General features: G+C 40.6%; 1 protein-coding gene and 1 long non-coding RNA gene across 2 annotated transcripts in view; one reads left to right on the forward strand and one right to left on the reverse strand.

Moving 5' to 3' along the window:
• The window catches only part of astn1 (astrotactin 1), a 2,519,376-nt gene that overhangs the window by 2,107,942 nt on the left and 396,973 nt on the right, over positions 1-14,461 (reverse strand). The window lies entirely within an intron of this gene.
• Positions 13,697-14,461, forward strand: part of LOC138762675 (uncharacterized) — a 35,253-nt gene continuing 34,488 nt past the window's right edge. Inside the window, exon 1 of the long non-coding RNA XR_011357042.1 lies at positions 13,697-13,930. This is a non-coding gene — a long non-coding RNA (uncharacterized lncRNA). The remainder of the gene's footprint in view (positions 13,931-14,461) is intronic.

The raw sequence follows: 14,461 nt of genomic DNA on the forward strand, positions 1-14,461 counted from the left end.
TTTGATCTGTCAAAAGACATGGTGTTGGAATGTGGCATTTGATTCCACAACAAATTGGTTTTTCAAGGTGTTAGCAGCCCTGTTATAATCAGCTTTCTTCCCCGCGTTGGCCAGCATCTTGAAAATCTCCCACACTGCAGCTCCAGCAGTATACAAGAATGGAGCCCTCCTCCGTGTGAGCTCCACCAGTGTTTCCCCGTCAACAAACAGTCCCAAGCTGTCATCATATGGATCAAACTCCTCATACCAAGCCACCCAGCAAGCACTAACTATACTTGCTTCTCCAGTTGGGTCTAATGGAGACAAACCTTTAATTCTTGTGGTTTCAATTCCTCCAAATGCCATATTTTCTCCTGTGCTGCTAACCTCAGTTCATCCTCATCACCAATGTCGAATCTTGAGGTCAAATAAAGTCAACACTCTTAGGTTGAGTTCAAATATGCTCAGTTTTTATTCCACCATTACTGTTTTTTATTCCCTCAAGGTCCTGTGCAACATGCCAGTCATCACAGTTGATAACCAATCTATATTATCCAGCAAGGCATTGTAGTCAATAACCAAAATATATTATCTATCACTAGGACATCTGTGAGTGGATGGGTCACTTTCCCTTTCATAACTCATTGATGGGCTTCTAAACTTCACACTCTCTGCACCCTTCTCAGAGACTAGCTCCTTCTACCTTGGTAAATAACCTTTTGATTTGGCACGTAACTATCATCTGTAATAAAGGTTCTTTTACATCCAACATTATTTCTGAATCTCTCTTCACTGAGAGGTTCCAGCATTTTCTATTTTAGGTCAGATTTTCATTAACCACAGTTTTTAAAAATGTTTGTTAGCTCTGGTGTCCATATACAAAACCTTATTGTACAGAATCAATTGCACTTTTGTCTGAAAGAGATGTTGAAAATTAGAGAGGAAGCTGCAAGACCAGTGTTATTAAACAGGTTTAAGACATACTTGCTCAGATTGAATACTCAAAGGGAAATCAGTAAGGCTGCAGAAGTAAAAACATTGGACAACTGATAAGGAAACATTCAAGTATGTTAAAGCATCACCTCTACGATAGCTGAGTACTCCCAGAACAGATGGAAGTGATTTACTCAGCACCAACAAATATCTATATTCATAATTTTTAATCTTCATTATCTGGGGAAGTCAGACATGATTAATGCCAACACTCCACACATTTCAAGTACAGTTTCACAGAGATTTAATGGGCATTGACCTGTGGTGACAATCTCCAGGATACCTCATCAATTGCACACCTTTGCTTCCACTCCCACTTGTCCTGAATAGCTGCAAGATGATTATAGCTTTTTGGAAGGAGACTGGAATGTAAATGAAGTTCACTCCATCCATCTATTAGACCAACTGGCACAGGCTTCACCATCAAGTAATATAAATCTTTGCTTGTTTCAGTCTTGTCAGAAACTCTACCAGTGTGTATTTTCCTCCCACAACATCTGGCTCAATCCATCTCACTACCCCCTACTGTCTTTCTCTCTCTCTCTCTCTCTTTTTCGTCAGCCCAGCCCTTTAATAGGCTAGGTTTGACCTGTGCAAGGCCATCGGAGACACTAGGAGGTAGAACTGAGTGCCAAATGGATCTCATGGACACCTGATGCTGATGTCAGGGAAGGCATGTCATCAAGGCTACAAAGCAAAGCTGGGAAGAGTAGCAAACACCAGCACAGCCCTCTCGGATGAGCCATGCAGTCTAAACTGCCTCACATGCAGCCACAGTCACTGCCCCAGATGACAGATCAGCCTTCTGGAGAGAGACCCCGTGGAAGAAACCAGACCAGAACAAGTCCCTGGCTGCACAGACTGAATGTAGCTGTATTCAGACATCTTCCATCTCCTGATCCTATAGACTAAAGCCCCAGGTGGTTCTGAAGACAAACTCAGTGACTGTACTAACTCCAACCTCGAAGTCACCCTCAATGCACTCCAGTTCACAGAATGCCAAAACAAGTCCACTGCAGATGCCAGTTCCCTGGTCCTACATTCAACACTGCAATACCTGGACAACAAGGACACCTATGACAGATACTCTTCATTGTCCAATGCTCTGCTTTCACCACATAGCACCAAACAAATTCATCCCCAACCAATGTAACAATGGCCACCACACCCCTCTCTGCAATTGCCACAATCAGTGAGGTTTAGTTACAGCACCTCTCCACAAACATCCTCAACACTGGGGCTCCATCAGGCTCCATACTCAGTCATCGACTTTCCACTGTGTACACCCATAGTAGTGTGCCCAAACACAACTCCAATTCCATCTTTAAGTTTCAATATGACACCATGATCATAGATAGAAGCTCTAACAATGGCAAAGCAGAGTAGAGAAGATAGATAGATGAACGAGTGGTTTGCTGCCCAGACAATAATGGTAGCCCCAATATCAGCAAGAGCAAACAGTTGGTTATAGATTTCTGGAGGAATGCTAAGCTTACTCTGTGATCCACAGCAATGGAGCTGAAATGAAGATGGTAGTTGCAAGGGGTAAACTTTTCCATTGACTTATCCTGATTTTTTCCATGTAACTTTCTACAGGTGCACAATTTAAAGCATCATTTCAGGGTGCATTACTGCATGGGACAAGAACTGCTCAAACCAAGACCACAAGAAATTGCAGAGGGCTAGAAAGATAAATCAGGTAATCCTACCCCCCCCCCCCCCACCTCCCTTGATTCATCTTTATCTCCCACTGCTTTGGAAAAGCAGCAACATATTAAAAGATTCAATATACCCCAGCCACATATTGTTCATTTCCTCCCCACCCCCCCCCCACCACTTTCAGGAAGATGATTCCTGAGAATCAGATCATATTCCACAAGATTCAAGAACAGTTTATTTTCTGCTGATATCAGAATGATCCTCAGAATAGCAGATATATTGCCAAAAAGAGTGAAACCCAAATGTCTGCAGATGCTATGACTGTAGTAAAAACACAAAAATGCTGGAGGAACTCAGAAGGTCAAGAACTGTCTCTAGGTGGTAAACCAACATTTTGGGCCTAACCCTTCTTCCAAATCTCAAAGTTATGTTCCCTTTGCTCTGTACAAAATTATTTCTCTCTGTATCTCTGTATTTCTTGTACAATGGGTAAGGTATCAACGGGTCTGCTCACAAAACCTCTTATCACTGCATTTTGGTATAGCAGGCCCTCACTTAACATTGTGGATATGTTCTTGGAAAGAGCAACTTTAAGTACTTCAAACCAATTTTACCATAAGATCAATGATAAAAACAAGAGTTAAGTTCCTATGGTTTATTTCCAGTCACAAAAGCATCGCCAAACAGCTAAATAATGACCCAAAACACTTCTATTATTAAATATTGAAATAAATATGTACAATACAGACATTTAAAAACAGAGAACATTACAGCACAGTAGAGGTCCTTTGGCCCTTGATGTTGTGCCAATTCATATAACCATATAACTGTTTACGGTATGGAAACAGGCCATGTCGGCCCTTCAAGTCCACGCCTGTTCACTTGAACAATGCAACAGATTCACTTCTTCCTGTAATATTCCTTTAAAAAATGTACTAAACCTTGGCTATCCTGTAATCCTCCATTTTTCTTTCAAATATGCGCCTAAGAATCTCTTAAATGCCCCTAATGTTTCAGCCTCCACGACCACCCCAGGAAGAGTATTCCAGACACCCTTTTGCACTCTGTGTAAAAACAATTACCCCTGATGTCTCCCCTAAACATCCTTCCCTTCACTTTGTACACATGTCCTCTGGTGTTTGCTATTCCTGCCTTGGGAAAATGGCTGTCCATCCTATCTATGGCTCTCATAATCTTGTAGACTTCTATTAAGTCTCCTCTCATCCTTTTATACTCCAAAGAGAAAAGTCCCAGCTCTACTAACCTTGCCTCACAAGGCTTATTTTCCAATCCAGGCAACATCCTGGTAAATCTCCCTTGCACTCTCTCCATAGCTTTCATGTCCTTCCTATAATGAGATGACCAGAATTGAACACAATATTCTAAATGTGGTCTCACCAGAGGTTTTTAGAATTACAATATGACCTCTTAACACTTGAACTCAATTTCCCTATTAACAAATTCCAACATCCCACAGGCCTTCTTATCTATTCTATCAACCTGTACAGTGACCTTGAGGGATGTATGTATATGGAACCCAAGGTCCCTCATTCACATTCTTTTTATTTTTATTTTTTTTTTATTTTTCACACTATGAACCAAATACACACAAACATTTCCCTCTTGAATATACACAGTGCCATTTTCTCCCTTCCCTTCCCTCCCTCCTTCCCACCCCTCTCCCTACCCACTAAACATTCAATATATACAATACAATAAACCCATTAAACAATCTCATCACACAATGAAAATGAACAAGAAAATTGTGTCATCTACTTTTACACACTGGGCCAGTTCATTTCGTCTTCTTCTCATTCTGTCATTTTAGGGGGTGGATATTTGCAGTAGGCCCTCTCTGTTGTGTTCCATGTATGGTTCCCAAATTTGTTTGAATACTGTGATGTTATTTTTTAAATTATAAGTTATATTTTTCCAATGGAATACATTTATTCATTTCTATGTACCATTGCTATACTCTCAGGCTCTCTTCTGATTTCTAAGTTGACATTATACATTTTTTGCTACAGCTAAGGCTATCATAATAAATCTTTTTTATGCTTCATCCAAATTGAGGCCTAGTTCTTCACTTCTTACATTACTTAGAAGAAAGATCTCTGGATTTTTTGGTATGTTGCTTTTTGTGATTTTATTTAATAACTGATTTAGATCTTCCCAAAACTTTGCAGTGAAAACATCTGTCTGATACTGTTGGGTCCCATTTATTTAACTTTTGGGGTGTGGTATATAGCCTGTGTAACCAATTATATCGTATCATGTGTAACCTTGTGCTTATTGTATTTCTCATAGTTCTGGAGCATAGCTTTTCCCATGTTTCATTTTTTATCTTTATGTTTAGATCTTGTTCCCACTTTTGTTTGGGTTTACAGCGTTCTCTTTCTCTTGCAGCTTGATGTACATGTTTGTTATCAATCTTTTAATTATCATTGTGTCTGTAATCACATATTCACCTCATTCACATTCTTAAGCAACCAACCATTTAACCCTGTACTCAGGCTTCTGGTTTGTCCTTCCAAAATGCATCACCTTAAACTTATTCGGATAGAACTCCATCTGCCACTTTTCATCCCAACTCTACATCCTGTCTATATTTTTTTTGTAATCTATGGCAACCTTCAGCACCATCCACTACTTCTCCAACCTTCGTATATTTCACAAATTTACTCACCCATCCTCCCACCTCTTCATCGAAGTCATCTATTAAAAAAAAATCACAAAGAGCAGGGGTCCCAGAACAGATCCTGGCAGAACTCCACCAGTCACTGACTTCCAGCCAGAATACTTTCCTCCACTACTACTCTCTGCTTTCTACATGCAAGCCAATTTTTTTTATCCACAAAACTATGCCTCATGACTTTCTGAATGAGTCTCTCAGGGGGGACCTTGTCAAATGCCTTACTAAAATCCAAGAGACTACATAGACTGCCCTAATCTCACCAATTTCTTGTCTACTTAAGGACAGCCATGCTGATTATCCTTAAGTTGACTATATTTTTCCAAATGCTGATAAATCCTATCCTTAAGAATGCCCTCCAATAGTTTCCACAGCACTGACATAGACTCATTGGTCTATAATTACCAGGATTTATCCTATTATCTTTTTTTAAACCAAAGGACCAGATTTGCCAATCTCCAATCCTCCAGCACCCTTCCTGTGGCCAAAGAGAACTCAAAGATCATAGCCACTGCTCCAGCTATCTTTTCCCTCACTTCCCACAGCAGCCCAGGTTATATTGCATCCGGCTCCGGGGATTTATCCAAAAGACAAATAAAATTTATTTAATCAATTTTGGTGAATCAGTGAGTGATGACAGTCGTAATGGTGGTGGCTGGTATGGCAAAGGAAGCTACTGGGATCACGAAAGGGCAGAGAAGAAGCTTGGTCATCATTATCACAGAAGGTGAGGGTGGGAGTGTTGCAAGAAATTCCTGAGGGAACTGATGTTGCCTCAGGTTGAGATGGATGACAGGTGGAGCTGATAGACTGCTTGATAGGTGATAGCTGATAGGTGCTACTGCTTGAACTTCTTGATTAGCAGGGGTTTAAAAAAGACATGTCCAAGTTTTGTTGTCATGCATTTTCTTTCTTCTGTTTGTAAATTCCTTGTCGCAGTTGTACCCACTTATTATCACCCTGTTTGTTTCTGCACTTTTCTCTCTTTGAGGATCTTTCATAACGAAAATGGCCATAACTTATATCAAACAACTGGAAAGCCTCAGACTTCAGTTGTTAAAATTCGGGGTGTTTCTGCTTCCTCAGTTTCATCTTCTTGCTCCATGAGGTCCTCATTAACTTCCTTGAACCTTGGTGCAGCTTTCTCTTTGGAAATGTAGGTTTGTTTTGGCATTCATTTCCAAAAAAGGCCTGCTTATCTACTTTAAAAATTTGTTGCAGTGTGTATCTCCCTTCATTAATAATTTTTTTTCAGTAAAGCTGAGTAAGCAACTGCAGCCTCTTTGTCGACACTCGTGGACTCACCTATTATCTGTATGTTGTGCAAATTTGAGCGATTATTAAAACACTCAAACCAACCATGACTTTCACGTACAATACATGAACTCTGTGGTTTCTTTAGTTCTTCAAATGAACTTAAAGAGTTGCCCTTGATGCATGTCTTTCAGCCAGACATTCAAGTCTTTCCATTGCATTGTTTCTACTCCAAGTTAATGTTGTAGCAGCTAAAGGTGTTAACACTTTGAGCACTAGCTTTAAGGCATCACTGTGAATTGTCCATACAGTTGTCGGTTGCAGACTGAGAGCTCTTCCAATATCGCTGTTCATTGTCAAATCTCCTTAACACTTCTAATTTTGTTTCTAATGTAACACTTTTTCTCTTTTTTTATGGCCAGTCAGCAGGGATGCACAGTGCATGTTTAGCACTCATTGCAACAGGGAACAATCATTGAATAAATGTTGGGAAAGAAAAAAACTGAAAGAGGCAAAACCTCTACCTGCATTCTTTTCAAACCCAACAATTACAAAGTGTGGCGCAATGTTTTTTTCTCATCAATGTTATAATGAAATGACATTGAGTGAAATATTATTCAAGGACTTACAGTACCTGTGACAAAACACACACACACACACATTCCCTATTCTCTCTCTCTCACACACACACTCTCTATTCTCTCTCTAACACACACACACACTCCCTATTCTCTCTCTCTCACACACACACTCTCTATTCTCTCTCTCTCTCTCTAACACACACACACACAAACTCCCTATTCTCTCTCTCTCTAACACACACACACACACTCCCTATTCTCTCTCTCTCACACACAAACACTCTCTATTCTCTCTCTCTCTCTAACACACTCACACACATACTCCCTATTCTCTCTCTCTCACACGCACTCTCTATTCTTTCTCTCTCTCTAACACACGCACACACACACACTCCCTATTCTCTCTCTCTCTCTCACACACACACACTCTCTATTCCCTCTCTCTCTCTAACACACACACACACACACACACTCCCTATTCTCTCTCTCACACACACACACTCCCTATTCTCTCTCTCACACACACACACTCTCTATTCTCTCTCTCTCTCTAACACACACACACACTCCCTATTTTCTCTCTCTCACACACACACTCTCTATTCTCTCTCTCTCACACACACACAGTCTCTATTCTCTCTCTCTCTCTCACACACACACACACTCTCTATTCTCTCTCTCTCACACACACACAGTCTCTATTCTCTCTCTCTCACACACACACACACATACTCTCTATTCTCTCTCTCTCTAACACACACACACTCTCTATTCTCTCTCTCTAACACACACACACACACTCCCTATTCTCTCTCTCTCTCTCACACACACACACACTCCCTATTCTCTCTCAGTTGCAAAACTATTATTGATTCATTCGATTTGGACTCATTTCAGAACTTCATCAGGCAGATAGAGTGGATTTCATTCTTGCACTTCCATGCTCAGCCAAGTCAATGATGAGAATCTGTCATCTCTGAAAGGGATTCAGTATTCTTTGCTTCATATTGAAACTCCCTGCATGGAATACAGATGTCAAATGTAGGAGAGTATATGATATAGTCATAGGCTCTAAGATCCTCTGAGTTCTACTGACCATCTTCGTTTATCCAACCTCATCCCATATTATTCTCCCACATTTGTATTAACTCCCTCCAGATTCTATCACTTTAATTGATACCAGAGGCTATTTAAATTGACAAATTAACCTAGCAAGCTGCGCATCAAAGCACTGAAGGAAACCCACGTAGCCATGGGAAAAACTGCACAGACAGCGCCAAAGGTCGTGACTGAATATGAATTGCAGCAGCTCCCACCAGCTATGCAACTGTACCATGTCCATGAGCGGACGTTGTCTTCGGGGACCAGCTTTTTAATCATCCACCAAGATCATTGTGAGGTGGAAACTCAAAGGAAAAGCCAGCTCAAGATGAGATCCAACTAATAATACAAAGCTGCTGTGAATTACTTCGGACAAAAAAGGCACAAAGTGAGAGGCTCATTGAGAAAGCTCACCTCGGGGGGGTCTTGTCATTGTGAGACCACACTATGGTCACTGATCGACGGCATTGAAGCAGGCTATTTGGTTCACTATGCCGAGATGAATCAATGGGTGCTTTAATCCCATGTTCCACCAAGATAGCCTTCCATGCCTTGTGCACTACATGTTGGTCTGGGTGCTCATTTCTGTGAGGGGCGCTGGACAAAGTTAAAGAATTTCATGCATGTTACATTCTAAATGTATGATGTCAATGGCAATAATAGAATCTTTATATTTTTGTCATTGTTTCCACCACTCTCTCAGGCAAGTACATTCTGGGTACTCGCTCCCCTATGGGTGAGAAAGGTCCTCTTCAGATCCACTCTGTATCTCAGCCCCCTAACCTGATCTAGATCCTCTCATTTTAATCACCTCTAATAAAGCAAAATAGTTCCTGCATTTGGCCCTATAATTTTCAAAACCTCAGTTGTGCTCTTTTTTAATCTTCTCTGCTCCGGGGAATATGTGTTAAATGTGAGTCATGTTCCCCTATTATAATATTTGAATGGATGAACCTGTTGCCCACTGGTGAGTTTCATGCTTAAAACAGAGGCTATTGGTGAGAATGAGGAGAAAAGAAATGAGAAGTGGTTTAACAGTGGTGAGGGTGGTGGGGAAGAAAGAAACAGTGCTCCGATCTTGGAGTGAGATATCCCATATTATCTCACACAATGGAGGTAAGTTATTGAACCCTGTGCCATGAGTAAGCCTTAGTATTAAGCAATAAGGAGTCACATATCACATGACCTTCCTCCAAGATACACAGTGGGGATTTTGTTTGTGTACAGTAGGGAAAGGCAGGTGGATGGAGCTGAGACGATAGTCTGATCAGCCATGATCTTACTGAATAATGGAGCAAGCTCAACAGGCCAGGTGTCTGATTCTGCTCCTATTTCTTACATTCTTTTTATCAGGACTGCCTGTGGCAAAAAAGATCTATGGTTAATAATTAACAGAAGAATAGCTCTTTATCACAAGAACTTCCCAGCAAAGACTCCATGTTTCACATATGGTTCCTGACTTGATGCTAACCCCTTATCTGTGAATGAACAAGTTTTACATTGCAATCTTTTGATAAAATTTCCAGTGTCTGAATGCTGCACACACAGATGTCACCATTATGTTCTTGAACAATGGGAAAATGTATGCATTAACCTGAATCTCTCCTAAGACACTGCCTGATCCATTGAGACACCCCACCCCCCCACCTTCAGCATTGCATTTCACTTTTTAAATAAATGTTAATTAGCCAGACTTTTCCCGCTCCATGTCCTGAGCACTGCTTGTTGGTTGTTCCAACCTCTCTATTTGCTTTATGATTCTCATGTGTATTTTAGATCCCCTGAATGAGATTTGAAAGTCCCCCAATTTCTCTGAGAACATTCATGATACAGTATTTGGTTGCACTTAATTTATCCAAAGAGAGGAAAATGGCATCCTTAAGGTAAAGAAAGATTGAGAACATTGTCACCAAGGTATTCAAATGGTGCGTGATGCATTACATCATTTACCTCTTCACTGTATGCCTTGCACCAACAAACTTTTCTGTCAAGATGAGATTTACAGCCTCAGAGCAATGTTGATTGAGAGAAAAAATGTCAGAGGCATCCAAGGATCTGACAAGTTAAGAACAGGTGAACGGAGGGAAGATGTTTCCATTTGCAAATAGAATAAGGATCAGATTCAGGATGATGTGTCAGAGAAATGGGGAAAAAATGGAAGGAACAACATTCTGTTATACATATCATTAAATCTGGAATTCACTGTGTTTGAAAGCAATGGAAACTTGGGAAATTTCAAAAGGGGAAATTCAAAAACAATAAAAGCAAATTATTTGATGGTGTGGACTAGGTGAAATGGGACTAAATGAATTATTTTAGAAAAACCTAGCACTGAGTCCTGATAGTATTCCCAGTTATATCCAGTGCCTCATCCTATTTCAAAAGATAAAGCTGTAGTGCAGGAATGAATAAAACAACTCAGAGCACCTTCTCTGTAAATGGTACAGACTATATATTCTAAACTGATAAATGCAATGATATATTTGGTTTTCCAGGAATGTAAGTGGAATCTGGACTGTGGGGGAGCAGGGAGGTGGGCAAGGGTTAATGGAAAATTAGCAGGGAAGAGAATTGTTCTATAGGTCAGCAAAGATGCAATGGGGTGTACAGAAATTGTGTGGTGAGAGACTGCACATTACCAAATCAGCTGGAAGCTCCATGGCTTGAGGTCAACCTTCTAATAATTAAGTTTTTAGATTTCTGAAAACTACCTCTCTGGATGACGCAGATAAAGCAGCAAGCTTGCACCATTCACAGGAACATGAGTGATAATCACCAAGACTCCTTAGACAGCACCTACCAAACCCACCACCTCTACCAGCAAGAAGAACAAAGGAAGTGAAAGCATGGAGAATTCCAGCACCTGGAAGTTACCCTCCAAACCACACATTATTCTGACATGGAAACATATCCCTTCAATGTCGCTGGGTCCAAATCCTGGAACCCCCTCCATGACAACATTATGTGTCTGCAGGACTGCAGCAGTTCAAGAAGGCAGCTCCTCACCACTTTCTCAAGGGTAATAAGGGAAAGGCAATTAAAAGATGGCTCACCCTGTGAAGCCCATGGCTCTTAAATGAAAATAGTGAGACCTCAATAGCTACCTGTTGATAACTCAACCATTTGGTATATTTTTACAACTTTATCTTGATTTTATTCCAAAAAAGGATCTATTTGGTGAATTGCTTGGGCAAAGATACATTATATTCTTTTAAACAGTTCAAATTAGTTTTATTGAAATTTATTTCAGTGAAGGTTTAACCAAATCTTGTTTTTATTTTGAGAAAGATGTGTGTAAATTCCAACATTTTTCACATTCTAAGCAGTGTTACTCCCAGTCTTGTACCTCATGTTACTCTTCATCCTGATCTCATTCTGCACTTTCATATCCTGGAACTTGTTTCCTCCAATCTTGCCAAATGTCAGCTGGTAATTGGGTGTAATATCGTAAGTGACAAATCCTGAATAACTTGCTAGGTTCAGAACCTGCAACACGCTATTGCTGATAACAACCACATGTGCTCAAATTTCTTTTATTCTCAAATTGAACCCTGTCAATTTCTCATGAATTTATTTAAAATATTCACAGCAAACCCAAGAAGATTTGAAGACTGTCAACTGTGCAATTTGAAAGTACTTTCTCAAGGTAAAGATGGAAAAAGATAAAGCTCTGCAGCATGCAAGATAAACATTACAGCTCTGCAGCACATAGCTAGTCATTGTTTTCCTTTCTATTTAGCTGTGTCCTGTCATTGGAGTTGTTTCATAGGTTAGCAAAGCCCAAGGATATTTTTTTAGTTATTTCAAAAGGATCTGTGTCAACTATCTTGTTAAACAATCAAATCTACAGATCCTGGGATCAAGTGCAATACACAAATATGCTGGTAAGAGTTTCAGTGTAACAGGAGCCAACAGAAACGATGGGTTGACTGGAGCAATTGAGTTTGTGGATCTTAGGTAGGAGGTAGAATCAGGCAGTGCAAGATTGGGATACAATGAGGTTGGAGGTTGTGGAAGAGAGATGACCAGAAGTGATGAGTTCAGTAATGGTACGTGAGACCTGAGGTTTCTCAGTGGGGTCCTGTTCAAAGGGTAAGTAAGGGGAGGTGCCTGAAAGTTGTGGTCTGGCTTCAGAAATGTAGAGGTCAGTGCGTCAGATCACAACTTCATGTGGGGTCAGGGGGGTAACTTTTACCCTGTGATCCTCCCCCTGTCCCTCTCTTCCACCTCTCCTCCTCACACATTCTACCCACCTTTATATTTGGATGGCTGTCTGATTTTTTCCTATTCCTGACAAAGGGCTTAGGTGCAAGATGTTATTTGCTCATTACTTCCTATTGGTGCTGATTCTTGAGAATGTTATTGTTGAGTAAAGGAAGGCTGGATATGATGGAAGTTTTCTCCCTGAGCATAGGAGAAGGGTGAACCATGTAGAGGTTATAAAATCATGAAGCATAGTTAAGATAAAATAGTCAGTATTATTTCTCCGCCACACCCCCCCCCCCCCCCGAGAGGAGTATAAAACTACAGAGTGTAGATTAAAAATGAGAGGAGAAAGCTTTAAAGAGGATCTGAAGGATACCTTAGTTACACAAAACGTGGTCAGTATGTGGAACGAACTGCCTGAAGAAATGATAGAGATGGGTACAAGAGCAACATTTAAAAGACATTTTGTAAGGTATGACATAGAAAGGGATCAGTTCTCAATTTCTGTCTGGTCCCTTTCCTTACCAAGTATTATCTAAATTTGTTCATTTTGTTTAAAAGCTTTTCTTCCACTCACTTTGAGGAAGAGAGTTCCAAAAATAGTCAGCCCTCTTGGAGAAACCATTTCCCCTCTTGGTCCTGGATTTAGTCCAAATGACAGTTTATCAGCGATAGGGTGGTGGAAATGTCGGTAGTGATAAAACAGAATGATTCCCCCACAGTTTATTAGTGATAGAGTAGTGGTGAAATAGAGAGTGACAGAACAGCTTGGCCCCTATATTTTAACAGTGTTGGGGGAGAGGGAATGTTGGCAGTGATAGAATATCATTTAATGGCAATGGGGTAGTGATGATGTAGGCAAAGATAGAGTAACATGATCCCCAACAGCTTGCTGTGTCCTTTTTCACATCACCGCTCACAGACTTTCAAGCTCTTCCATCACTCCCTCCTCTTTCTGCCAGTTTGTCATCCGTTCATCCCCTACTTCCACTCAAACATTATTTGTTTCTTCCTCCACAAGTGCATGATCCATCTGGAGAGCACAATGCAGCAGTGAATGGGGGGGGGGGGGAGGGGGTGGTCCTCTGCAAATCTCACAACATAACACAAGGGTGAAGATAATGCTGGAAATAGTGGTGATTGTGACAGTGACAAGTTACAAATCCTTTGTGATGCAAATAAATAAAAGTGAACCACATGGCATATAGAATTCAGTCACGTTGAGCAAACAGTAAGGAGCAGGTGGGACTCAACATGTCAGGCAACATCCATGGCTAAGAAGTGACAGGATCCTGCACAAATGAAGTACAAATTGAATTTACAGAAAATTCTGCTTTAAGGTGTGGAGAGACAGGTGGGGGAAGAGACTACTGGAGATGGAGCAGGAGGTCGAGAGAAAAGGAAGTGTGTGAGTGTGTAAAAGACAGATGGGGGTGGAGTTCACCTGAAACTGGAAATTTCAATGGTAAATTTCAACTGGAAATTTCAAGAAATTTCTTCAATTTTTAACGTAACACTGAGAAACAGAGGAAAATTGTTTATTTTGCATAAATATTTTCTATTCATAACATACACAATTAATTTAATTGGCACACATCTTTCTCTATATCCATTGGCCCATCAATTCTCTTACAATAGCTTAACAATCTTCCTTTAATAATGCATCTCTTTGAGAGGCTGTTACATTGGGCCATGCCCCTCAATGGGAAACACAGGCCATTACATCACCACACCCCCTCCCTTCCATCAATTCTATCTTGACCTCCCACTGCCTCAGAAAGGCAGCCAACAAACTATCAACTCATCCCCACCTCAACCATGCTCTCTTCAACTTGCTCCCATTGGAAAGTAGATTTATGACTGCGAGATCACACACCACATGATTCAAGAGCAGTTTCTTTCCCACCATTTGTCAGACTCCTGAACAAACCTCACACTTTCAAAATAATACTGCCTTTTCTTTGTTCCATCTGTTGGCTCTCTGCACTACTGTGCT

This window comes from Narcine bancroftii, chromosome 5 (genome assembly GCF_036971445.1).
Source record: "Narcine bancroftii isolate sNarBan1 chromosome 5, sNarBan1.hap1, whole genome shotgun sequence".
Lineage (NCBI taxonomy): Eukaryota > Metazoa > Chordata > Chondrichthyes > Torpediniformes > Narcinidae > Narcine > Narcine bancroftii.